Below are 4,773 nucleotides of genomic sequence, written 5' to 3' on the forward strand. Positions count from 1 at the left end.
GGAATAAACGTTTGAATGAATGAGGGAATGGGCAAATCAGTAATTCCCCAAATTTTACCACTATAATTTCCTTTTCATTTCTTTTCTAGATCATGGACACTGTTTTCTAATACCTCAGGGTTGTATTTCCCATATATCCTGAGAACAAGCGTCTCCCATCCCAAGCCAAACTAGAAACAAAGACTCAAAAAAGACACTGATATCGGTATACAGCAGAGTATGTGAAGCAGAAGAACAAATCAGTGAGCTGGGAGATAAAATGGTGGAAATAACTTGTATAAATAAAGTATAATAAAGTAAAAAGAATGAAAGTAAAGAAAGAATAAAGAAAGAATAAAGTAAAAAGAATGAAAAGAGCTGAGGATAGTCTCAGAGACCTCTGGGACCACATTAAATGCACCAACATTCAAATTATAGGGGTCCCAGAAGAAGAAGAGAAAAAGAGAGGGTATGAGAAAATTTTTGAAGAGACTATAGTTGAAAATTTCCCCAACATGGATTAAGAAATAGGCAATCAAGTCCATGAGGCACAGAGTCCCATACAGGATAAACCCAAGGAGAAACACACCAAGACACATACTAATCAAACTAACAAAGGTTAAACACAGAAAGAATATTAAAAGCAGCAAAGGAGAAGCAACAAGTAACATACAAGGGAAACCCCATATGCTTAACAATTGATCTTTCAGCAGAAACTCTGCAGGCTAGAAGGGAATGGCAGGATATATTTAAAGTACTGAAAGGGAAAAATCTACAACCAAGATTACTGTACCTGGCAAGTATCTCATTGAAAATTGATGGAGAAATCAAAAGCTTTTCAGACATGCAAAAATTAAGAGAATTTGGTAACACCAAACCAGCTTTACAACAACTGTTAAAGGGACTTATATAGTCAAGAAATACAAAAGAAGAAAAAGATCTACAAAATCAAACCCCAAACAATTAAGAAAATGGTAATAGGAACATGTATATCAGTAATTACTTTAAATGTAAATGAATTAAATGCTCCAATGAAAAGACACAGATTGGCTGAATGGATTCTAAAACAAGACCTATATATATGATGTCTACAAGAAAACCACTTCAGACCTCAAGAAACATATAGACTGAAAGTGAGAGGATGGAAAAATATAGTCCGTGCAAATGAGAAGCAAAAGAAAGCTGGAGTAGGAATCCTCATATCAGACAAGAGACCTTAAAATAAAGAACATTACAAGAGATAAGGAAGGACACTATATAGTGATCAAAGAATCAATCCAAGAGGAAGACATAACAATTGTAAATATCTATGCATCCAACACAGAGAACACAATGGCACCCTACTCCAGTACTCTTGCCTGGAAAATCCCATGGATGGAGGAACCTTGTGGGCCACGGTCCATGGGGTCGCTAAGAGTCAGACACGACTGAGTAACTTAACTTTCACTTCTCACTTACATGCATTGGAGAAGGAAATGGCAACCCGCTCCAGTGTTCTTGCCTGGAGAATCCCAGGGACGGGGGAGCCTGGTGGGCTACCATCTATGGGGTTGCAGAGTCGGACACAACTGAAGCAACTTAGCAGCAGCAGCAGCAGCAGCATGCATCCAACATAGGAACACCTCAATACATAAGACAAATACTAAAAAACTTAAAAGGAAAAATTGACAGTAACACAATAATAGTAGAAGACTTTAATACCCCACTCACACCAATGGACAGATTATCAAAATAGAAAATTAATAAGGAAACACCAGTCTTAAATGATACACTAGATGAGATGGAGCTCACTGATATCTTTAGGACATGCCATCCAAATACAGAAGAAAACACAGTCTTCTCAAGTGCACCTGGAACATTCTTCAGGATAGATCACATCTTGGGTCACAAATCAAACCTCAGTAAATTTAAGAAAACTGAAATTGTATCAAGCATCTTCTCCAATCACAATGTATAAGACTAGATATCAATTACAAGAAAAAAAACTAAGAAGCACAAACACATGGATTTCAAACAACACGTTTCTAAATAACCAACAGGTTACCGAAAAAATCAAAAGGGAAATCAAAAAAATTCTAGAAACAAATGACAATGAAAACATGACAACTCAAAACCTATGTGATGCAGCAAAAGCACTTCTAATAGGGAAGTTTATAGCAATACAATCCTACCTCAAGAAACAAGAAAAACATCAAATAGACAACCTAACTTTGTACCTAAAGCAATTGGAAAACGAAGAAGAAAGAAACCCCAAAATTAGTAGAAGGAAAGAAATTATAAAGATCCAAGCAGAAATAAATGAAAAAGAAACAAAAGAAACAAAAGTAAGGATTAATAAAACTAAAAGCTGGTTCTTCAAGAAGATAAATAAAACTGACAAGCCCTTAGTCAGACTCGAGATAAAAAGAGAGAAGAATCAAATCAACAAAATTAGAAATAAAAAAGGAGAGGTTACAACAGACAACACAGCAATACAAAGGATTATAAGAGACTATTATTAACAACTATATGGTAATAAAATAGATAACCTGGAAGAAATGGACAGATTCCTAGATGAGTTCAGTCTAACAATAATGAACCAGGAAGAAACAGAAATTATGAACAACCCAATTACAAGCACTGAAACTGTGATCAAAAAATCTCCATAAAACAAAAGCCCAGGACCAGATGGCTTCACAGGAGCATTCTATCAAACATTTAGAGAAGTGCTAATGCCTAAACTTCTAAAAAATTGCAGAAGAAAGAACACTTTCAAGCTCATTCTACAAAGCCGCCATTACCCTGATACCAAAACCAGAAAAACACAACACAAAAAAAGAAAACTACAAGCCAATATCACCGATGAACATAGATGCAAGAATCCTCAACAAATTTTAGGAAATAGAATTCAGCAACACATCAAAAAGCTCATACATCATGATCAAGTTGGGTTTATTCCAGGGATGCAAGGATTCTTCAAAATATGCAAATCAATGTGATACACCACATTAACAAATTGAAAGATAAAAACCATATAACATCTCAATAGATGCAGAAAAAGCCTTTGACAAAATTCAGCACCCATTTATGATTAAAACTTCAAAATATGGGCATAGAAGGAACTTATCTCAACATAGGCCATATATGATAAGCCTATAGCAAACATTATTCTCAATGGTGAAAAACTGAAAGCATCCCCCCTAAGATCAGGAACAAGACAAGGGTATCTGCTTTCACAACTATTATTCCACATAGTTCTGGAAGTCCTAGCTACAGCAATCAGAGAAGAAAAAGTAAAATGAATCCAGATCAAAAAAGAAGAAGTAAAGCTCTCACTGTTTGCAGATAACATTATACTGTACATAGAAAACCCTAAAGATAGTATCAGAAAATTACTAGAGCTAATCAGTGAATTTAGCAAAGTTGCAGGATACAAAATCAATACACCGAAATCATTTGCATTTCTATATACTAACAATGAAAAAACAGAAAGAGCAATTAAGGAATCAATCCCACTCACCATTGCAACAAAAAAATTAAATATCTTGGAATAAACTTACCTAAGGAGAGGAAAAAACTGTACACAGAAAACTATAAGGCACTAATGACTCATTGGAAAAGACTCTGATGCTAGGAGGGATTGGGGGCAGGAGGAGAAGGGGATGACAGAAGATGAGATGGCTGGATGGCATCACTGACTCAATGGACGTGAGTCTGAGTGAACTCCGGGAGTTGGTGATGGACAGGGAGGCCTGGCGTGCTGCAATTCATGGGGTCAAAAGAGACGGACATGACTGAGCGACTGAACTGAACTGAATGAAAGAAATCAAAGATGACATAAACAGATGGAGAGATATTCCATGTTCCTGGGTAGGAAGAATCAATATTGTGAAAATGGCCATACTACCAAATGCAATCTACAGATTTAATGCAATCCCTATCAAATTACTAATGACACTTTTTTCACAGAATTAGAACAAAAAATTTCACAATTCATACGGAAACACAGAAGACCCTGAAGAGCCAAAGCAGTCTTGAGAAAAATGAATGGAGCTGGAGGAATCAACCTTCCTGACTTCAGGTTATACTACAAAGCTACAGTCATCAAGACAGTATGTTACTGGCACAAAAAAAGAAATATAGACCAATGGAACAAGATAGAAAGTCCAGAAATAAACCCATCCACCTATGGGTACCTTATTTTTGATGAAGGAGGCAAGAATATACAATGGGGCAAAGACCGCCTCTTCAATAAATGGTGCTGGGAAAACAGGACAACTACATATAAAAGAATGAAACTAGGACACTTCCTAACACCATACACAAAGATAAACTCAGAATGGATTAAAGATCTAAATATAAGACCAGAAACTATAAAACTCTCAGAGGAAAACATAGGCAAAACATGGGATGACATAAATGAAAGTAAGATCCTCTATGACCCACCTCCTACTGCTGCTGCTAAGTCGCTTCAGTTGTGTCCGACTCTGTGCGACCCCATAGACAGCACCCCACCAGTCTCCCCCGTCCCTGGGATTCTCCAGGCAAGAACACTGGAGTGGGTTGCCATTTCCTTCTCCGATGCATGAAAGTGAAAGTGAAGTCGCTCAGTCGTGTCTGACTCTTATCAATCCTATGGACTGTAGCCCTCCAGGCTCCTCCTGCCACGGGATTTTCCAGGCAAGAGTACTGGAGTGGGTTGCCATTGCCTTCTCTGATGACCCACCTCCTAGGGTAACAGAAATAAAAACAAAAGTAAACAAGTGGGACTCGATTAAACTTAAAAGCTTTTGCACAGTAAAGGAAGCTATAAGC

This window comes from Ovis canadensis, chromosome 5 (assembly GCF_042477335.2).
Source record: "Ovis canadensis isolate MfBH-ARS-UI-01 breed Bighorn chromosome 5, ARS-UI_OviCan_v2, whole genome shotgun sequence".
NCBI lineage: Eukaryota > Metazoa > Chordata > Mammalia > Artiodactyla > Bovidae > Ovis > Ovis canadensis.